Genomic DNA, 24137 nt, shown 5'->3' on the forward strand with positions numbered 1-24137 from the left:
GACTTCATTTTTAAATTGATATATTTTCATTACTGCTCTTTGATTCTGTTAATTTCTAACCACATGCTTTCAGGCAATCTTTATCAGAGCTTTCTTGATTACGTTAGAACGCTCCTGTTGTACTCCGTGCTTGTGGCAACTACCAGAGATAAAACAGGAATAATTAAATCAGAAAATAGCTGTTGATTACATTATTTGTTGTGATCTCTGATCAATCAAAGCCATGAAGAATATTCTGTCCTCATGACATGATCAAGACATATTGCAACAGGACTCGGGATATGATAAAAAAAAAAAGGGGAAGAATTGTTAAGGAATTCATCCAACAGCAGTGAAGATTTAAATGTGATTTGGGAGAGAGATTTTGAAGAGGAAAAGAGACGGGAACATCACAAGACGACTTCACTCGAGACTGTGACCCCTTCCCAGGTGCGAGTAATAATCTGTTATGAGCTACTTTTAAATCACTGTTCAAAGCATTAATATATACTAAAGCTTGCTAGTTTTTTTTGCAATAAATATTTGCTACTGTTGAAAACGATTACATTTGTGTCAACCACTTAAGTTTTACAATATGGCCTATTGACTTGTCGATTGGCCTAGAAATTGGATCGTGCTGCGCCCATGTCGAATGCACCCATAAGAATCCACTATGGCAGGTAGAGTTTGCGCTCCTTTCTCACCAGAAATGCGGCACCTGCCATCTTGGTTAGGGCATCTCCAGAGACATCCAGATAGAGTGCCTGAAACTGACGTTGGGGCCACTGCTTATGCAAATAGGCAGCCTAGAGCCTGTTTCTGGTCCCTTTACAAAATTGGACTGCGAAGAACCACAGTTTGTAAGTTATCCTAAATGTTCATTTGATGGAAAATATTAGTAATATCTAACCTGTCATTACATTTCTGAAAAAGCTTCTCTCCTTTTCTTCAGCCATTACTATTGGTTTCTCTTTGGGTTTGCTCACGGTCTGCAGCCAGGTAGGTGTTAATAGGATGTCAGTGAAGACATCACCCCTTGGATCATTAGAACTTTCAGTGCTTGACTTTGTCTGGCTTCCTGTGTCCTAACTGGCACCAAGTCCCACTCACCCATCACCCCAGTGCTCGCTGACCTACATTGGCTCCCAGTTAAGCAAAATCTCGATTACAAAATTCTCATCCTTGTTTTCAAATCCCTCTATGTCCTCACACCTCCCTATCTCTGTAATCTCCTACAGCTCCACAACCCTCTGAGATGTCTGCATTTCTCTAATGCTGTCCTTTTGAGCATCCCTGATTATAATGGCTCAACAATTGGCAGCCGTGCCTTCAGTTGCCAAGGCCCTAAGCTCTGGAATTCGCTGCCTAAATCTCTCCGCCTTTCTACCTCTCTTTCCTCCTTCAAGGCGTTCCTTAAAACCTACCTCTTTGACCAAGCTTTTGGTCACCTGCCCTAATTTCTCCTTATGTGGCTCGGTGTCAAATTTTTTGTCTCATAATACTCCAGTGAAGCACCTTGGGATGTTTATGTTAAAGGCGCTATATAAATACAAGTTGTTGTATTTGGGTGAGATAATAGAAATGGCAACAGGTTAAAATTAATCTGGGAAATCCCAATAAACATCCATAGTGTGAAGTTGTCTACATTTTGCCATTAAATGGTCACTTAAAGAATAGATCTGTCGCACTGGTGCAGTAAGTGTAAGATTAGGGCTGTGATATAATAGTGGGAGCCTTACCTTGACTTTAATCTTTTTTTTTTAAACCGAATTTCAGTGTTTCCCTATGAGATAGATGCGAAGAGACTGCAGGGTGACTTGGACAGGTTAGGTGAGTGGGCAAATGCATGACAGATGCAGTATAATGTGGATAAATGTGAGGTTATCCACTTTGGTGGCAAAAACACAAACGCAGAATATTATCTGAATGGCGGCAGATTAGGAAAAGGGGAGGTGCAACGAGACCTGGGTGTCATGGTACATCAGTCATTGAAAGTTGCCATGCAGGTACAGCAGGCGGTGAAGAAGACAAATGGTATGTTGGCCTTCATAGCTAGGGGATTTGAGTATAGGAGCAGGGAGGTCTTGCTGCAGTTGTACAGGGCCTTGGTGAGGCCTCACCTGGAATATTGTGTTCAGTTTTGGTCTCCTAATCTGAGGAAGGACATTCTTGCTATTGAGGGAGTGCAGCGAAGGTTCACCAAACTGATTCCCGGGATGGCAGGACTGACATATGAGGAGAGACTGAATCGACTGGGCCTGTATTCACTGGAGTTTAGAAGGATGAGAGGGGATCTCATAGAAACACACAAAATTCTGACGGAATTGGACAGTTTCGATGCAGGAAGAATGTTCCTGATGGTGGGGAAGTCCAGAATAAGGATAAGGGGTAAGCCATTTAGGACTGAAATGAGGACAAACGTCTTCACTCGGAGAGTTGTTAACCTGTGGAATTCTCTACCACAGAAAGTTGTTGATGCCAGTTCATTGGATATATTCAACAGGGAGTTAGATATGGCCCTTGCGGCTAAAGGGATCAAGGGGTATGGAGAGAAAGCAGGAAAGGGGTACTGAGGTGAAAGATCAGCCATGATCTTATTGAATGGTGGTGCAGGCTCGAAGGGCTGAATGGCCTACTCTTGCACCTATTTTCTATGTTTCTATGATCCTTAACAGTACAAACATATTGGAGTTTAGAAGAATGAAAGGTGATCTTATTGAAACATATTAAAGAAGCAGTAGCAGGACATTTGGAAAAGCAAAATTCGGTCAGTCGGCATGGATTTATGAAGGGGAAGTTATGTTTGACAAATTTGCTGGAGTTCTTTGAGGATGTAACAAACATGGTGGATAAAGGGAAACCAGTGGATGTGGTGTATTTGGACTTCCAGAAGGCATTTGACAAGGTGCCACATAAAAGGTTACTGCACAAGATAAAAGTTCACTGGGTTGGAGGTAATATATTAGCATGGATTGGCTAACTAACAGAGAGCAGAGAGTCGGGATACATGGTTCATTCTCTGGTTGGCAACCAGTAACTAGTGGGGTGCCGCAGGAATCAGTGCTGGGACCCCAACTATTTACAATCTATATTAACAACTTGGAAGAAGGGACTGAGTGCAATGTAGCCAAGTTTGCTGATTATACAAAGATGGGAGGAAAAGCAATGTGTGAGGAGGGCACACAAAATCTGCAAAAGGACATAGACAGGCTAAGTGAGTGGGCAAAAATTTGACATAGAGTATAATGTTGGGAAGTGTGAAGTCATGCACTTTGGCAGAAAAAAATCAAAGAGCAAGTTATTATTTAAATGGAGAAAGATTGCAAAGTGCCACAGTACAGCGGGACCTGGGGGTACTTGTGCATGAAACACAAAATGCAGGTACAGCAAGTTGATGCGTTCATAATGAAGGATGAAACTGATTACAATAAGCAAGTGTGACCTTAGCTGCTTTAATGAGACTCCAGAATGCAGGTACCTCGTGGGTGGTCTGCTTATATACCGTGCTCCCAAGGGATGCTGGGATCACTTGGGACTCCAACAAGTAGGCCCTCTGGTGGTAGTGTGATACAGGTTACAAGGGGTTAAATACACAACAGCACTCCCCCGTAAAGTCAATAGTACACTTATTTACAAGGTGAGACGATCTGGGGCTCTTCGCTCCCTTGTCGATCGTCTCGGTACAAATGCGGGTGTGGGTGAGTTGGTTAGTTCTTCACTGGGCTGCTGGGCAGCCGGCCTTGATGGGCCGCTGGGGATGGTGAGTTTGGCTTCGTGGTCAATCAAGATGTCAGTTGCCACTTGTGTGTGTGTTGGAGGGTCAAAGTTGGTGGTGTCTTCTTCAGGTTGTTTGTAGCTGTTGATGAACTGCAATTTGATTTGGTCCAAATCTTTTCTGCACGTTAGTCCATTGGCCAGTTTGACCTGAAACACCCTACTCCCCTCTTTGGCTATGATCGTGCCAGTGAGCCATTTGGGACCATGTCCATAATTGAGTACAAACACACGGTCCTTGACCTCAATATCGCTTGACAAATTTGCACGGTCATGGTACACACTTTGTTGATGCCGCCTGCCCTTCACGTGATCATAGAGATCAGGGTGGACAAAAGAGAGCCTAGTTTTGACACCCTTTTCATGAGCAGCTCGGCTGGGGGAGCCCCGGTGAGTGAGTGGGGTCTGGTGCGGTAGCTGAGCAACACTCGGGATAACTGGGTCTGCAGGGAGCCTTCCGACAGAAAGTTGTTGAGGCCAATTCACTAAATATATTCAAAAAGGAGTTAGATGAGGTCCTTACTACTAGGGGGATCAACGGCTATGGCGAGAAAGCAGGAATGGGGTACTGAAGTTGAATGTTCAGCCATGAACTCATTGAATGGCGGTGCAGGCTAGAGGGGCCGAATGGCCTACTCCTGCACCTATTTTCTATGTTTCTATGACACACGTTTCAAGCTTTGCTTGATGGTCTGAACTGCCCGTTCTGCCTGGCTGTTGGATGCGGGTTTGAACGGGGCAGATGTGACGTGCTTGATCCCATTGCGTGTCATGAATTCCTTGAATTCAGCACTGGTGAAACACGGCCCATTGTCGCTGACTAGGACATCAGGCAGACCGTGCATGGCAAACATGGCTCGTAGGCTTTCAATAGTGGCCGTGAACGTGCTTACAGACATTATTGCACATTCAATCTATTTTGAGTAAGCATCCACGACAACCAAGAACATTTTGCCGAGAAATGGGCCCGCATAATCCACGTGGATCCTCGACCACAGTTTGGAGGACCACGACCACAAACTTAGCAGTGCCTCTCTGGGTCCATTGCTCAGCTGAGAGCAAGTGTTGCACTGGAGCACGCATGACTCTAAATCGGAGTCGATGCAGGGCCACCACACATGGGATCTGGCTATGGCTTTTATCATTACAATGCCTGGGTGGGTGCTGTGCAGTTCACAAATGAACGTATCTCTGCCTTTCTTGGGCATGCGATTGCCCCACAATAGACAGTCCGCCTGCAGGGACATTTCGTCTTTGCGCATGTGGAACGGCTTAATTGCCTCCTGCATCTCTGCTGGGACGCTGGACCAGCTCCCATGGAAAACACAGTTTTTTACCAAGGACAGTAAAGGATCCTGGCTGGTCCAGGTCCTGATCTGGCAGGCCGTAACGGGGGACTTTTCATTTTCGAATGCATCCATTACCATGAGCAAGTCCGCAGGCTGTGCCATTTCCACCCCGGTGGTGGGCAATGGCAACCGACTGAGAGCATCAGCGCAGTTCTCTGTGCCCGGTCTGCCGGTCTGTGGCGGATTATATAGTTGTATGCCGACAGCGTGAGCGCCCATCTATGGATGCGGGCAGAGGCATTGGTGTTAATCCCTTTGCTCTGAGAACAGCGATATGAGCAGCTTATGGTCAATTTCTAACTCAAACTTGAGGCCAAATAAGTACTGGTGCATTTTCTTTACCCCGTAAATGCATGCCAGAGCTGCTTTTTCAATCATGCTGTTGGCCCTTTCGGCCTTGGACAAACTCCTGGACGCATAAGCGACCGGTTGCAAAATCCCCGATTCATTAACCTGTTGTAATACACACCCGACCCCATATGACGACGAATCGCAAGCTAACACTAATCGTTTACACAGGTTATACAGGACAAGCAGTTTGTAAGAACATAACAGATTCCTGGCTTTCTTAAAGGCAGCCTCTTGTGAATTCCCCCATACCCAGTTGTTTCCCTTGCACAGTAGCGCATGTAGGGTTCAAGCAGGGTGCTTAACCCAGGTAGGAAATTACCGAAATTAAGGAGTCCCAGAAACGACTGCAGCTCCGTCACGTTCTGTGGTCTTGGCTCGTTCTTGATGCCTCCGTCTTGGCGTCGGTGGGTCTGATGCCGTCTGCTGCGATTCTTCTTCCCAAGAACTCGACCTCCTGCGCCAGGAAAACACACTTCGAGCGTTTCAACCTGAATCCCACGCGATCCAACTGATTAAGAACCTCTTCCAGATTCTTCAAGTGCTCAATGGTGTCCCGACCTGTAACCAGTATGTCGTCCTGGAAAACCACGGTGCGAAGAACTGATTTTGCAGGCTCTCCATGTTCCATTGGAAGATTGCCATGGCCGACCGAATCCCGAACGGGCATCTGTTATAGATGAACAGACCTTTGTGCGTGTTGATGCAGGTGAGGCCTTTCAAAGACTCCTCCAGCTCCTGCATCATATAGGCCAAGGTCAGGTCCAGCTTGGTAAATGTCTTCCCTCCAGCCAGGGTTGCAAATAGGTCGTCTGCCTTGGGTAGCGGATACTGGTCTTATAGCAAAAAACGATTAATCGTTACTTTATAGTCCCTACAAATTCTGACCGTGCTGTCCTCTTTAAGTACCGGGACAATCGGACTAGCCCACTCATTGAATTCCACCGGCGCGATGATGCCTTCTCGCTGCAGCCTGTCCAGCTCAATTTCTACTTTCTCACGCATCATGTATGGTACCGCCCATGCCTTGTGGTGGATGGGTCGCGTACCAGGAACCAAATGGATCTGCACTTTCGCCCCTGAGAAGCTTCTAATGCCTGGCTCGAACAACGATGGAAACCTGCTCAGAACCTGAGCACGTGAGGCATCGTCGACGGACAAAAGCACTCGGATGTCGTCCCAGTTCCAGTGGATTTTGCCCAGCCAGCTTCTGCCAAACAATGTGGGGCCATCCCCTGGCACAATCCACAGCGGGAGTTCGTGTATTGCTCCATCATAGAAGACTTTGACTTCGGCACTGCCAATTACAGGGATTAGTTCCTTGGTGTAAGTCCTTAGTTTGGTATGAGGCTGAGCTTGGGCATGTGTGCCTTGTTGCCCCACAGCCTGTCGAAGGCCTTTTTACTCATTATGGACTGAATCGCACCCGTGTCCAATTCCATAGATACTGGAATTCCGTTCAGTTCAACTTTCAACATTATTGGTGGACATTTCGTGGTGAATGTGTGTACCCCGTACATTTCTGCCTCCTCGGTACGAGTCTCTAATTCAGCCTGATCCACAGTGGATCGATCTTCCTCTGCAACGTGGTGGTTTGCAGGGTTTGCAGCTCGCCTGCACATTCGCTGGAGGTGTCCCATTGTTCTGCAACCGTTGCACACATAGTGCTTGAAGTGGCATTGATGGGGCCGATGATCACCTCCGCAGCGCCAACAAGGCGTTAACTGCCTCGCATTAACGATTGATGGCGGACTCTGGATCATCTGAGGTCGAGCAGCATTAGCCACCGTGTACGTTCTGCCATGTATATTCCTGCTCGAAAACGATGTTACTTTGTTCACAGTACTGGCCGAAACTTCTTTACTCTGCGAAATTTGTTTGGTGTTGTCGCTGGTGGACATAAATGCCAGGGCTATCGTTATGGCTTTACTTAGATTAGGAGATTTCACAGTCAACAGTTTGCGAAGGATTACCTCATGGCCAATGCCCAGTACAAAAAAGTCTCTAAGCATTTTTTCTAAGAATCCCTCAAATTCGCAATGTCTTGCGAGGCGCCTTAGTTCGGCGACATAGCTCGCCACTTCCTGGCCCTCCAACCGTTGACACATGTAGAACCGATATCTCGCCATCAAAACGCTTTCCTTAGGATTTAGGTGCTCCCGGACCAGCGTACACAATTCTTCATAGGATTTTAGCTGTTGGTTTTACTGGAGCTTGGAGATTCTTCATGAGGCCAGAGGTTGTTGCCCCACAGACAGTTAGGAGGATCGCCCTTCGTTCGGCAGCGTTCTCGTCCCCTTCCAGCTCGTTGGCCACAACGTATTGGTCGAGTCTCTCCATGAATGCCTCCAAATCGTCCCCTTCTGAGAACTTCTCCAAGATACCAACTGTTCGCTGCATTTTCACACGGTTGTTCGTTACCTCGTCGCCAATTGATGCGTTCATAATCAAGGATGAAACTGAGTACTGTGTACAATGAGCAAGTGTGACCTTAGCTCCTTTAATGAAACTCCAGAGTGCAGGTACCTTGTAGGTGACCTGCTTATATACCGTGCTCCCAAGGGATGCTGGGATCCCTTGGGACTCCAACAGGTAGGCCCTCTGGTGGTAGTATAATACAGGTTGCAAGAGGTTAAATACATAACAGCAAGTGATCAGGAAGGCCATTGGTATCTTGGCCTTTATTGCAAAGGGGATGGAGTATAAAAGCAGGGAAGTCTTACTGCAGCTATATAAAGGTATTGGTGAGGTCATACCTGGAATACTGCGTGCAGTTTTGGTTTCCATATTTACAAAAGGATATACTTGCTTTGGAGGCAGTTCAGAGAAGGTTCACTAGGTTGATTCCGAGGTGGTTGACTTATGAGGAAAGGTTGAGTACGTTGTTCCTCTACTCAATGGAATTCAGAAGAATGAGAGGTGATCTTATCGAAGCATATAAGATTATGAGGGGGCTTGACAAGGTGGACGCAAAGAGGATGTTTCCGCTGATGGGGGAGACTAGAACTAGAGGGCATAATCTTAGAATAAGGGGCTGCCCATTTAAAACAGATGAGGAGAAATTTCTTCTCTGAGGGTTGTACATCTGTGGAATTTGCTGCCTCAGAGAGCTGTGGAAGCTGGGACATTGAAAAATTTAAGACAGAAATAGACAGTTTCTTAAACTAAGGGAATAAGGGGTTATGGGGAGCGGGCGGGAAAGTGGAGCTGAGTCCATGATCAGATCAGCCATGAACTTATTGAATGGCAGAGCAGGCTCAAGGGGCTGTATGGCCTACTCCTGTTCCTATTATGTTCTTATATAAGATACTGAGGGAGTTCGACAAGGTAGATGCAGAGAGGATGTTTCCACTTGTGAGGGAATCCACAACTATGGGGTATAGTTTCAGAATCGGGGGTCGCCCATTTAGAACTGAGTTGAGGAGGAATTTCTTCTCTTCCCCAGAGAGCTGTGGAGGCTGGGTCATTGAATATATTTAAGGTGGAGATAGACAGATTTTTCAGCGATAAGGGAGTGAAGGGTTATGGGGAGTGGGCAGGGAAGTGGAGCTGAGCCCAAGATCAAATCAGCCATGATCTTATTAAATGCGGAGCAGGCTCGAGGGGCCAAATGGCCAAATCCTGCTCCTATTATGTTCTTATATAACTCGGGTGCAAACAGAGGATTTGCTTCAGCATATGTGGCAAAGATTCTGCCTTCTACCAGGACCAATAATAGGAGGATTAACATTATAGTTATGCCGAGATGGCTGTCATTTTTCTGGCTTTTCCCAACACTTTTGACTTGCGTTCATAATGAAAAGGCAGCTTCTATAAGTAGTCTGAGCCTTTTATGATCTTATACATGTTAAATATGGACCAGTATGCCCAGGATTAACAATTACTCTCTCATTACAGCTCATTGGAGATCACGTGGAATGCCCTCCACCTTCTCCTGTCTGTTACGAAAGGCACAAGTTACGGTACCGACAGATTAATGCACATAAGTTAAAACTACTTGGTAAAAAATATTTATTTATTAAATCTATTTACAATTTAATTTTATCCAAAGAAGCCAGATACAGAAAAATACTGAATCAGCACAATATTTTAAAACCAAGTTGGAATCAATTCTTTTGTTCTTGTATATATAAAAGAAAAATCACCTTTTAACCCAAACTTTTCTTTTCTAAAAATTATAAGGCATTTTGATTGAGTAAATGGGGAGAAACTGTTTCCACTGTCAGGAGGGTCTGCAACCAGAGGACACAGATTTAAGGGAATTGGCAAAAGAACCAGAGGGGGGATGAGAATTATTTTTACGCAGTTATGATTTGGAATGCGCTGCCTGGAAGGATGGTGGATGCAGATTCAATTGTAACTTTCAAAAGGGAATTGGATAAATACTAGATGGGAAATTATTTGCAGGGCTGTGGGGAGAGAAAGGGGAGTGGGACTAATTGGTTAGCGCTTTCAAAAAGCTGACACAGGCATGATGGGGCAGATGGCCTCCTTCAGCGCTGTATGATTCTGTGACAAGAATTTAAAATATCCCTTCACGAGTTTGATAAGAGTCAAGAATTTTGGATGAAACATCCTTTTAGATCCTGTGTGGACAATGCAAATCTCAGCTCATCCATGGAGTTTGAACAGGAATAAAAACTATGGGAGAAATTCTCCAGTACTTATCCAGTTCTAAGGCTTCTGAAGTCAGCTGTCGATCATCTATGATTAAAGGTACAGTGGCAGAACCCTTGAAAAGATTGTGAGCAAGTAATCACATTACCTGGTTTCTGAGTGCCTGTTAACATCTTGATCAAATGCAATGTAATTAGCATCTAGAATTTGCAGACCAACCAGCCAACCTGAACTGACCCCAAAGATAACATGTCTGCAGGCATTCGTGTTGAATTTCCATTAGGAAAGATAGATTCTATTTTAACTTTAGCTATTTCAAGACCGTATCAAATAGAATACAGAAATATTCCCATTTTGTCACAGTGACAGACCAAATAAGGTGAGTTGACCTCTTTTGTGGCTGTGGACCCTAATGATCCCTTCTCTGGCCTGATTAAACAAAATAATTTATGTCCCCATGACAACGCCAGCTGAGATGTGGCGATATTTCAATTTATATCTTTTGTGAAGAAATACGTCACTATTTGGAAGCAGCTGGCTCTTCTCTATTTGGGTAAGTTTTGACAAACTGAAAGGAGGAACGTGTAATTAAACTTGGATTGTGAAGCTTGGTCTGTACTGGAAGAGAAAACTAAAGGAGTCCAGGAGTTCCATAATTTTGAGGTCCTGGGGGGAAAAATTAGAAAGGAGTTTGGTGCAACGACGCTTGATTTCATTAAATACACAAAGCAGGCAGAACATGTAGGATAGTACATTTAGAAGTTAGGAGGAACAAGAAAAGGAATTTCAGAGGATGACTATAGTACAATAGGGAGAAATGAGAGAGATCAGATTCATTAATTCTGTGAATATATCCTCAGTAAAGTTTGAAATTATGGCAGAAGCTTATTTAAATATGATTGGAAATGTGTTTGTTGGGGGGAAGAATGTGCAATCCATCAATCAGGACCAGTTTGGAGACTTTAGAATAGAACCAAGTGAAAGTCATTCCAGTAAATACCTCCAAGATGATGTTTCTTTGAATTGGAGGCCTGACCAAAGGCTTCATTATTGCAGGATGCAATTAGAGCCTCTGTGCTGTCGCTATCCACCGAAACCGGAGAAGCACGACTTGTACCCCTGTCTTTGTCTTCATCTGTAGGTGGAAATCACAGTACCGCTGTGAGTCACACTCAGTGTACTATATATGCATGCATTCTGATCCAGTGCAACAGCGAAGGACCAAAACAATACACTCCCTGCATATTCTCTGAAAACCTCCAGCTCGACTGCAGTAACTTTGGTCGAATATCGGCGGAAACCCTTGTTTACGCACGTGTCTGGCATTTCTGCAGATCTTCAGCCGAAGTTATGACGGCCTATCAGGAGAACCTCTGAGGAAATTCCTGCCAATTATGAAATGGATCAGAAGGAAGGAGCAGCAAACAGGTCTTGATTTAGATGTTTCGTTTTGTTAGAATGCTAAAAGGGCCAGATTTTGCTAAATGGAATAAAGTAGGCTACAAAATAATTATTAAAGCTCCCTCTCTCCCTCATCAAATCTAAAAGGTGAAATTGCATTTGTTATGGGGTGAGGGCAGAATTTAAGGGGTAACTCTGTAATCTCACACTAGCAGTGGGCTGCCATGCTTAATTTGCATTCTCTTTGAATGTGCCCTTGGAACGCTGTTTCTTCCTTACATTGTTGAATAATTCCGATTGAATGGCTCCCAGGAGTATGGCTGCACATATTCAGATCTTCACCTGGGTGTTTTGATTTAAAGAGACAAATCTAACCTAAATTAGCAAAGGCCTGAACTTGCTTCAGTTTAAACCAATCTCTGAAATTCGACTAACTCAGATCTCCAAAGCCAATCCTAAACAAATGTCAGACTGCAAAGCTAATTTCACACCAATTCATTAATTTATCACCATCTTGGCGGCAATGAGGAATCTGGCCACAAATTTACAATAGCCAAAAATAAAGTGGAATTATGCCGCAGATTAGTGTAGCATTGCACCTTGTTTGGAAGCTATAAAGCGTTAAGCTTTGATAAGCACAGCACCATATTGAAACTTCTGGACCAGATATAAGTGGTTGAAATATTCTAAGTAAATGTTCACCACCTCCTTTCCCATTCATGCATTATATTGTCCATAAAGAAGGCTTAAATGCCTCTAGTTAATTTTCTATTAACAGCTTTCTTACCTCCTGTTCTGGTTTTATTACCCTTACATATACAGTACAAGGTGATGTTAAGCAACATTAATTTACCATCCCATGATTGGAGCCTTTGATCGAAACTGTTCACTCCCTCACTTGATTTAGTTGGACCACTTTTCTCTTCAATGTTGAAATATTCAAATCTGTCAACAGTTTTGAAAACAAATCAAGATAGTCAGTTAATTTGCCTGCAAATGAAAATAAACAATCTTCATACCCTCACAAAGGAATTAAACATGATTTGTTTGGTGGTCTTGTTGCAATAGCATATCTTGTGAGATAGGACACTCAGGCTGATACTGTGTACAGACTCATGCCCTTACCCTCCCACTAGTCTCTGACAGACACTGTCAGCTAGACTGGCTTCTCAGTTATGTTCTGACAGAAGCTCTGTACCCCACTAAGTCAGTCTGCAGGCCAAACTACTGTCCAATGAGAGAATGCCAATCTTCCTCCTTTCATTAATATTAAGAGGCACTCGAAGTAATAGTTGCGGGGGAAGAAGACATTGGAAATGGATTTTGAGAACTTCTTCTCAGCCAAAGAATTACAACTGACCATCTTCCAACACTGCAGAATGATATTAACAAGCACTTTCTCTCCTTGCCTCAGCTGTGAAGATGGGGAGACACACTGCAACTGGGATGGAAAAGAAGACTTTTTCTGTAGGACCGTCTCCTCGTCTTTTTTAGGCAGCTCTCCCTTCTGTGTTGATATTGCATCATCACCTAGCAATCCAAGCACACAGAAATTACTTGCCAAAAGAAAATGAAGAGGATTCCTGACAGCTAAAACAATATAAAGATTTAATAATATGGAACAAATTAGGTCAAGCCACTTAACTTTTTTATTCTTGTGATCTAAATTTTCCTTTTTAACTGGAATTGTAAAGTACAGGATGGGTTAAAATTAATTGTGAAATTAATGCATTGGATACAAGTAATTAACAATAAAAAATATAAAATCAAGTAGGTACTTTGATCTTTGGACCATGTGACTTTATCCGACTTACATAGAAATATAGAAATTTACAGCGCAGAAGGAGGCCATTTCGGCCCATTTAGTCCGCACCGACTGACGAAGAGCAACACGGCCCTCGGTCAGCAGCCCCGAATGTTACATATAAACCAATGAACAATGGCGGACAGGTAAAGAGCATCCGGCCCAACCAGTCCACCCCACACAACTGGGATACCCCATGTATCACAACATTTTACACTCCACTCCACCCGGAGCCATGCGATCTCCTGGGAGAGGCAAAAAAACAGATAAAACCCAGGTCAATTGGGGAAAAACATCTGGAAAATTTCCTCTCCGGCCCATCCAGACAATCGAAACAGGTCCAGGAGACCACCCTGGATGTATTCGATTCCCTGAAGTACTTACCATCCTATCTGCGCCAGCCAACAAGAGGTTATCCAGTCTAATCCCACTTACCAGCTCTAGGTCTGTAACCCTGCAGGTTATGGCATTTCAAGTGCCCATCCAAGTACCTTTTAAATGTGGTGAGGGTTTCTACCTCTACCACTTTTCCAGGCATTGAGTTCTAGAACGCCACAACCCTCTGCATGAAGAAGCTTCCCCTCAAATCACCTCTAAACCTTCCACCAACCACCTTAAACCAATGCCCTCTCATAATTGACCCTTCCACCAAGGGAAGTAGGCCCTTGCTATCCACTATATCCAGGCCCCTCAAAATGTTATACATCTCAATGAGGTCTCCCCTCAGCCTCCTCTGTTCCAAGGAGAACAAACCCAGCCTATCCAATCTGTCTTCATAACAAAGATTCTCCATTCGAGGCAGCATCCTAGTAAATCTTCTCTGCACCCTCTCCAGTGCAATCATGTCCTTCCTATAATACGGCGACCAGAACTGCGCACAATATGCCAGCTGTGGCCTAACCAGTGCATTGTACAATTTAAGCATAACCTCCCTGCTCTTGTATTCTATGCCTTGGCCAATAAAGGCAAGCATTCCGTATGCCTTCTTTAACCACCTTATCCACCTGACCTGCCACTTTCGGGGTTCTGTGGATAAGCACTCCAAGGTCCCTTTGTTCATCTACACTTCTAAGTGCATTTAATGTGTATACCCTTTCCTTATTAGCCCTCCCCAAGTGCATTACCTCACACTTCTCTGAAGAAAATTCCAGTTGCCATTGTTCTGTCCATCTGACAGTAGATTGATATCCTCCTGCAGTCCATGACTTTCCTCTTCATTATCAACACACAGCCAATTTTAGTGTCATCTGCAAACTTTTTAATCATATTCCCTATATTGAAATCTAAATCATTGATATATACCACAAAAAGCAAGGGACCCAGTACTGAGCCCTGCGAAACCCCACTGGAAACATCATTCCAGTCACAAAAACATCATCAACCATTACCCTTTGCTTCCTACCTCTAAGCCAATTTTGGATCCAACTTGCCACTCTTCGTGACCAGTCTGCCATGTGGGACCTTATCAAAAGCTTGGCTAAAGTCCATATATGCTACATCATAAGCACTACCCTCATCGACCCTCCTGGTTACCACCTCGAAAATTCAATCAGGTTAGTCAAACGCAATCTTCCCTTAACACATCTGTGCTGACTGTGGTAGAACAAATTAGTCAGGGGGAAAATTAATTTAGTAAATTTAAAATCTTAAGCAAGAAAGGGTGAAAGAAAAGATATACATGTGTTCATGATGGAATAGCTGAGCTCTGCAGTTCAGTAACTAGCGGTTATAGCCTTATCATTGAACTCATCACAGCAAAACACGTTCTGTTTCTATATTATCAAAACTAGAAGAAGTTATAAAACCCAGCTAAATACATCATTAGAAGGAGCTAAAACTGAGGTTTAAACAACTCCCAGGAAGATAAACCAGATAGTTGAAAAAAATACACTCCAAGGCGAGGTCACATGGGGTGGTAAGAGATTACGAGAAACAATATACGATTGAAAAACATATCAAATGTTTCAAATCAGTTAGGATAAGAAGACAAAGAGTTCAAGGAGCTTCAGAATGATGTGACCACGGAACTTATCGGATAAACGGCGCACAGTGGAGGTAACAAAGTTTGCTGTCAATATAATTGTATTAACCAATTAATTATAGTACGTAGGCGAAAAGTTTGTGATGCGGCAGGGTAACAACAAATGGAAAGCCTCCGCATGGAACTTCATGATTTTGTATATATTTTGACTGTATAAAAACAGCAACCCAAGATTGTTTGGGTCTCCGAGTTATTGAATTCGTGTAGAAGCTGTTTCTCCCTCGATCGAGTACTTTATAATAAACAATTCTTTTCTCCAAAGCAGACTTGTGTTGAGTATCTTTGTAATACTCCACTGCGAGCAGGGTACAATGGGAAACCAACAGTCGGGCGTTTACAGGTGCATCACGAGTGAGTATATTTAAACGGCCACTCATAATCCAATATGAGCTGTTACGAAACGTGTCTGTTGCCCAGGGTACCTGAATCTGTGATAAGTTTGTTATGGTGCAAAAGACTTGGGGATAATTTAAATGTGTTTTATATCTGTCACTATATAAGTCAAAGTAAGGTATCGATGGGATTGTAGACTCTAGGTTCAAGTGAAACCGAGTAGAGGGACAATCGGTATCTAAGAATACCGTTCAAACCAATTTTTTTTAAAAGTTGGTGATACCGTTGACGCTGGGTTTAAGTGAAACCACTTAGGGGGATGGTTAGTATCTGAGAATAGAGTGAAATTGATATTAGATATTTTTCAAACAACCATAAGAAAAACTGATAGTGACTATGTTAAGTGACGGATAGGATCCTAAAATAGAGCCGGCCAAACAAAAAGAATTAATAAGCTTTGTTGAATGAAAAACTGGTGTGAATGTCTGTCTTTAAATGAAAGTGCTTGTGTAGTTCTTGACTGCGGAATATTTAAGGTGGGAATTAATGAAGTTTTCATTTGTCTGAAAGCCTGTTTTTTTAAAAACAAAAGGAAAATGATGTAGCTGTCCGTTTGTTTTAGCTCCACCACTTTTTCAGACAGTGTATTGAAAGTTTTTAACCCTTTGTAGTGTTGCCCTAGATGTGGGAAGTTTTAAAGTGTGAACCTAGAATTGAATTACATTTTAAGTTGGAAACGCAGGAGCGGATTTATTTTGATAAGTTACGGAGCTAGGAAATACATAGGATAGTTTGTGTAAGAAAAGATAAAACTCCCCCAAAAAAGCGTGGTCCCATTTTAAACTTTTTTCCGATACGCTCACTTACTTGTCAAAAGAAAATATGTAATCATTGATTACATTGGGTTGAAAGACAATAAATTTGATCGAGGAATGAGATAAAGAAAGGAGAAGGGAAATTGTAATGCCTAAAGCTTGCGTGGGGGTCTCAAGGCTACAGGCTGGGGGAAGATACGCCCCCTTTTCCTTTGTGTAAAATCTTATGTTAAATTGAAAGCTTTTAGCTCAGTAAAAAGAGTTTTAAATAAAAGATTGGCAATATATTTCAGGTGATTCTCCTTGATAAACATTTTGGTTGTATTGGAAAATCTCAGGTTTGGAAACCTTTTTAATAAAATTGCACATCTGTGTAGCTCTACCTCAACTACTATGTCAGAGGCTGGAGCTTAAAAAGGTGTAATTTATGAGATACTGTATCACAAAATATATCTTGAAGTTACAGAGCAAAAGATTTTCTACTTATGCTATTCCTACTTGGATTGGAGTTTTTAATGTTCAGCTTCTAAAACAGGAGTTAGGCACATAATTATAAAACAAGTACTTTGCATTATGTGATCTGTGAATCACTTTGAAGCTATAAACATAAATGAGGATCCCAATATTTTAAAAAACAGTATATTTGACATTTTTAATCCAAAAATAAATACAAATGCTACAAAAGGGGAGCAGAAATTAGGATGGGAACAGTAAAGAGTTAATTTTGTTAAGGTTTCAAATACCACTGGTTAAGAAAAGGCACAACAAAATACTGAGATACATTTAAAATAAAATGTTAAATCTGATCTCTTTTTAAAAAAAAAAAAGAAATAAAATTATAAGGTTTGGAAACAATCTTGAAATGCCATTTGGGGAAGACGAGGAGTTGTCGCCTCAGGCCAACAAACATGACGGCCGGATAAAACGACTATTGGATGCTGCTAGTAAACCCGCTAAAGTGGCCGTAATCAAGATAAAGGCTCACTAGTGAGTGGCAGATGAGGTTCAGCGGGGTAATAAAGCTGCTGACAATGCTGCCTGAGAGGCGGCTGCATCTGCCGAAGTAGAAACATAGAAACATGAAAGTAGATGCAGGAGTAGGCCATTCGGCCCTTCGAGCCTGCATCACCATTCAATATGATCATGGCTGATCATACAACTTCAGTACCCCATTCCTGCTTTCTCTCCATACCCCTTGATCCCTTCAGCCATAAGGGGCACATCTAACTCCCTTTTGAATATATCTAACGAACTGGCCTCAACAACTTTCTGTGGTAGAGAATTCCACAGGTTCACAATTATCTGAGTGAAGAAGTTTCTCCTTATCTCAGTCCCAAATGGCTCAACCTCTTAACCTTAAACTGTGACCCCTGGTTCTGGACATCCCCAACATCAGGAATATTCTTCCTGCATCTAACCTGTCCAATCCCGTCAGAATTTTATATGTTTCTATGAGATCCCCCCTCATTCTTCTAAATTCCAGTGAATATAAGCCTAGTCGATCCGGTTTCTCTTCATATGTCAGTCCTGCCATCCTGGGAATCAGTCTGGTGAACCTTTGCTGCACTTCCTCAATAGCAAGAATGTCCTTCCTCAGATTAGGAGACCAAAACTACACACACTACTCAAGGTGTGGTCTTACCAAGGCCTTGTACAATTGCAGTAAGACCTCCCTGCTCCTGTACTCAAATCCCCTCACTATGAAGGCCAGCATGCCATTTGCCTTCTTTACTGCCTGCTGTACCTGCATGCCTACCTTCAATGACATGATACCCAGGTCTAGTTGCACCTCCTCTTTTACTAATCTGTCACCATTCAGATAATCTGCCTTCCTGTTTTTGCAATCAAAGTGGATAACCTCACATTTATCCACGTTATACTGCATCTGCCATGCATTTACCCAATCACCTAACCTGTCCAAGTACCCCTGCAGCCTCCTAGCATCCTCCTCACAGCTCACACTGCCACCCAGCTTAGTGTCATCTGCAAACTTGGAGATATTACATTCAATTCCTTTGTCTAAATCATTAATGTATATTGTAAATAGCTGGGGTCCCAGCACTGAAACCTGCGGCACCCCACTAGTCACTGCCTGCCATTCTGAAAAGGACCTGTTTATTCCCACTCTTTTCTTCCTGTCTGCCTCCCAGTTCTCTACCCACGTCAATACATTATCCCCAATACCATGTGCTTTAATTTTTCACACCAATCTCTTGTGTGGGACCTTGTCAAAAGCCTTTAGAAAGTTCAAATACACCACATCCACTGGTTCTCTCTTGTCCACTCTACTAGTTACATCCTCAAAAAATTCTAGAAGATTTGTCAAGCATAAATCCATGCTGACTTGGACGGATCCTGTCACTGCTTTCCAAATGCGCTGCTATTACATCTTTAATAATTGATTCCAACATTTTCCCCACCACTGATGTCAGGCTAACTGGTCTATAATTCCCTGTTTTCTCTCTCCCTCCTTTGTTGAACCAGTTTGCAGCTTTACTACAGAAGAAGACATAAACATAGTAAAGTTACATACAGATGTAAATGATAGAGAAAAAAAAGGAGGTACGGATTCAGTAGGGAGGAAGGACAGAAAGGTGCTGGCCCCGTCCTGTTAAGGAAAATGCTCATCACAGAACTGTATCACGGCATCAACCATGCCGGGCGCGGGGCCATGATAAATAGCACCTCCCGAGACTGGTGGTGACCAGGTGTGGGGCGCGACATTGCAAAATATTGTCAGCAATGTATCACATGCGCACAGCACAACCCAGGAAGGGCCGTAAAAGTAAAGATGGCCCACCAACCACGGCCAGGGGGCTATGGGAAAACATACAGATAAATTTCACGGGGCCACTGACAAATTGTCGAGGACGAAAGTACTGTTTGGTAATTATAGATTTGCTTACTCGGTGGGTGGAAGCCTTCGCAACTCGGAATTGCATAGCCACTACCATAGCATGGATCCTAGCAGAGGAGGTAAGTCCCCACTGGAGGATACCCACCCAAATTGACTCGGATCAAGGAACTCATTTCACAGGTCAAGTCATGAAAGAAGCTTGTAGAATATTCGGTAAGCAAAAGTTTCACATCCCATATCACCCCAAAGTTCATGGATGGTAGAAAGAATGAATCGGACCCTTAAAACCGCCTTGAGCAAGGTGATACAGGAAACAGGGCAGGCATGGACTGAACGCCTACCGATAATATTAATGAGGCTGCGTGCCACCCCAAACAGAACCACGGTATTAACCCCGTATGTATTAATGACCGGACGCGCAATGAAGTTACCCAAGGGGATAGTTACAGGAAGGGCAGAATTAGGACCAGTACGAGATAGAATCAGGAAGTATGTGATGGAGTTGAGTGAGCAGTTGAAAGATATGCGACAGGAGGTCCAAGAAAAACAGAGAGGAGGACGAAGACAGTTGGACAAATACCTCAGCTATAATCCCCAAGGTGGGGACTAAGCTAATGGTTAAGGAAGTGGCAGATAAACCAGGATTCGCATCTAGGTGAAGCAGACCATATGAGGTGGTAATCAGTGGTGACACATGTACATAATGAAATGGATCTGGGGAAGGGCACACGTCCGGAGAAATGGTGCAAACAATCCGGTAGAAGTAGAAATGGTAAGTAAAAACCTGGAATATCCAGGATGTGTTTTATCAACAGAATGTATATAAACGTGATTACCATCGACCTCATGATTCTACAAGGACAAGCTACAAGGCTGCCCCTTGGGGGCCCAGAAGCATATACCCACACCGGAGGGTACAACAACTACGTAAAGCAGCCCCTAGGGGGCGGCATCCAAGTGTCAGGAGCGTTTATCTTGAAGCCACAAGATAAGTGGCTCACAAAATGTTACCTGAATGTTGTAAACCAGGGGAATTAACCTCGGGAAAGCATGTGGTAGTTAAACCTGGAACAGAAGTAATAGTACATTGTCTGGACCCAGAGAGGGACATGGTCTTAGAGATGTCCTCATTAAAAACGATAGAATGGATCATATGTCAGGAAGAGAGAAAGTGTTCAGGTCCAGCAGTGATGATTTATTGGCAAAAACCTATAGTCACGACCCCAGGACCAACAACACTACCACCAATTACTTGCCCCCTCCTTACTGAAGGCCCACCCGACGGGTTGGTGATGAAATCTGAGGGAATGTTGTTATTTGACAATGTGCAGCATGAAATGTTACCTGTGAGCATAAATTTAACAGACCTATATACCTGCCAGAAAAGTTTAGCCCCAAGACTAAAGCCTTGTACACACGGTTGCTAGACACAGTCCTGAGAGAAGCTAGTGACACATCAGGAGCAAGGGAGTATCACAAGCAGCTGAGACACAAAGGAAGCAGGCAGAGGAGATCTATAGGGAATGACATATTAACTGGAGTAAGCACAGGGACCTCTCTAGCAGATGCACTAGATATACAGGCGATCCAAGCAAGAGTAGATCGTTTGAGGGGAACGATGGAGGTACTAATGAGGAAACAGGCCGGGATAGGGATAGAATCTTCAGAGTTAGGATCTAAAATATCCAAAATACTGCTAAAGGGTATATCCATATTGGAAGGCCATGCACGAACAATTAACGAGCTAAATAAGCAGGAATGAGGAGACGATGGCAAGGGCAGGAAAAGAGACACATTTTATGCCTATGGAAGATGGATGATCGGTCAAGTGAGACACAATATGGATCAGATACAAACCAGGTGAGTTCCAGATTGGATAAGTGCACCCAGTTGAAAGAAATGGCACAGCACATCGGGCCATTAGATGCCTGCACCCTGAAAGGAATGACTAGGGTGTATCCGGTCACAGGAGGATGTAAGGGGAAACAAACCCTATGGTAGGGATAATACTAGTGATCCCCATAACAAACCAAGGTTCATACCTGTATCTTCAATATGAAGTTGAAAACATCGGGATACTACGAGGGGAAGAGTACATCCGCCATTACCCGATGGACTAGTATGCGATCAAAAAGAATGGAAAGATAAGGGGAATATCTTTATCCGGGTGCCAGAGAGAAGGAAGCCTAACTGTGTATCCTCACCCAGTGGGAGACGGGAGCAAGGATAGCTGCGGGTTTGACAGTACTACGGAAGGATGTATCATTGGAATAAGCCCTGCTGAACCGAACCCACACATTACGCCTATCAAGGACGAGGAGAATATTGTGTGGTAACTAGCCTGGGAACTTAGGATTACGGAGGCTTGACTTGTAACATTACAATGCCTAACTTTTGCTTTACTCCCAGAATGTTGTGGCAGTGGGAAGAGCACACATGATGTATATACACGCCAGGAAGACAATGACATTGAATATAAGCGATGAGATTAAGCAAAATATTGATGGTTACATGGAAGAGCAAGCACCACCAATTCTCCTGTTACTTGAAGATTTAACTGAGCTCAAAGGAACATTAAGAAAGAACATTAAAAGATATTATGAGCTAAAGGTTAAAGGCAAAGAACTGGACAGTGAAATAAAGGGTAACCTGAACAACCCGCCTTGGTACTTGAGATTATGGAATTGGGGAATGAACGTTGAAAAACATCCGTGGATAAGGATCCTTTCACATACCCTAGTGGCAGTACAGATAGTAATAGCCTTGAGTTGGTTGGTGATGTAACCAGTGCGAAAGACAGAAGAGGTATACCCGAGCAAAGCTACAAGCTAGGGATCAGGTCAAACTCCTGGCAGAATGTGCAGGCAGATACAAGAGACACAGAACTAACCAAGAACACAGAAAGCCTTTGCTAGGGCCATATGAGGAGGAGCAACGGCACAAGTACCTGATGTGAGTCATGCATGCCCCAATCCTATCGCCTGATCAAGGAAACCGGGAGACACACAAATCAAGATAAGGGAAAGGAAAGTTATTATTCATGGTGGGTATTTGGGGTAACCACCTGATCAAATGGGGGATTGTAGTAGAACAAATTAGTCAGGGAAAATTAATTTAGTAAAGTTAAAATCTTCAGCAAGGCTGAAAGAAAAGATATACATGTGTTCATGATGGAAATAGCTAAGCTCTGCTGTTCAGTAACTAACGGTTATAGCCTTCTCATTGAACTCAATCTAGAAACAGAATGTGTTTTGCTATTATCAAAACTAGAACTAAGAAGTTGTTATAAAACCCAGCTAAATGCGTCATTAGGAGTTGAAACTGAGGTTAGAACAACTTCCAGAAAGATAAACCAGATATTTGAAAAAATACACTCCAAGGCGAGGTCACATGGGGTGGTAAGAGATTACGGGAAACAATATACGATTGAAAAACATATCAAATGTTTCAAAGCAGTTAGGATAAGAGGACAAAGAGTTCACAGAACTTCAGAATTATGTGACCACGGAACTTATCAGACAAACGGCGCACAGGGGAGGTAACAAAGTTTACTGTCAATATAATTGTATTAACCAATTAATTATAGTACGTCAGCGAAAAGTTTGTGACGCGGCAGGGAAACAACAAATGGAAAGCCTCCACACGGAACTTCGTGATTTTGTAGGTATTTTGACTGTATAAAAACAGCAATCCAAGATTGTTCGGGGAGAACAACTGGTTTGGGTCACTGAGTTATTGAACTCGTGTAGAAGCTGTTTCTCTCTCAATCGAGTCCTTTATAATAAACAATTATTTTCTCCAAAACAGACTTGTGTTGAGTATCTTTGTAATACTCCACGACATTTCGCCTTGCGAGCAGGGTACAACGGGAAACCGACAGACGGGCTTTTACAGGGGCATCACAAGTGAGTATATTTAAACTACCACTCATAATCCGATGTGAGCTGTTACGAAACATGTCTGTTCCCCAGGGTAACTGAATCTGTGAAAAGTCTGTTATGGTGCAAAAGTGTTGAGTATCTTTGCAATACTCCACAACACTGACTGTCCCTGATTAATCCTTGCCTTTCTAAATGTAGATTTATCCTGTCCTTCAGGATTTTTTCCAATAATTTTCCCACCACTGAGGTTAAGCTGACAGGCCTGTAATTACTCGGCCTATCCCTTTCTCCCTTCTTAAACAAGGGTACCACATTAGTCCTCCAGCACCATGCCTGAATCCAAAGAGGACTGGAAAATAATGGTCATGGCCTCTGCTATTTTCTCTTTTGCTTCGCTCAACAGCCTGAGATGCATTTCATGTAGGACACTATTTTCATGCAGAACACTATTTTCAAAGATGTATGAAAACTAATCACATCAAGCAATTGGGCTTCGTTACCAACTCACTTATATTAAGTAAGCTAGCACGTCTGTGAAAATAAAGGACAAAGGTATTTCACACAAAACATTAGGTGCCCATGCACTAAATTTGAAGATTTAACATTTAAATCATGTAAAAATTACTCATTAGCCATGTTCCTTGACTGGATTTATTATTTTCCATGTCAGTGCACTGACAGCTGACCATGCAATATAACTGTATGTGTTGCTAGCAGGATCACATTTTAGTTATTGTAGGGAAATCTGTATGTCTAAAATATAAAATATTAATATGGTTTTTTCAAAAGTAATGTCAAAGTTAAACTATGCTTGCATTTTATTTCACTTGAAATATAGAATTTTCTCTTGAATTATTATGTTTATTTTACTTAAAACATTTGTTTTTTAATCTGCATTGTATTTGTGTCCCGTGCTTCCCACCACCACCACCTTGTAT

At 43.0% G+C, this 24137-nt stretch overlaps 1 long non-coding RNA gene across 1 annotated transcript in view; it reads left to right on the forward strand.

Annotated features, from left to right (window-relative positions):
* Positions 1–15589: 15589 nt before the first annotated feature.
* LOC139275715 (uncharacterized) overlaps positions 15590–24137 on the forward strand; it is a 37041-nt gene continuing 28493 nt past the window's right edge. Inside the window, exons 1-2 of the long non-coding RNA XR_011595738.1 lie at positions 15590–15664; positions 23126–23223. This is a non-coding gene — a long non-coding RNA (uncharacterized lncRNA). The remainder of the gene's footprint in view (positions 15665–23125; positions 23224–24137) is intronic.

This window comes from Pristiophorus japonicus, chromosome 11, assembly GCF_044704955.1.
Source record: "Pristiophorus japonicus isolate sPriJap1 chromosome 11, sPriJap1.hap1, whole genome shotgun sequence".
In the NCBI taxonomy this organism is placed as follows: domain Eukaryota; kingdom Metazoa; phylum Chordata; class Chondrichthyes; family Pristiophoridae; genus Pristiophorus; species Pristiophorus japonicus.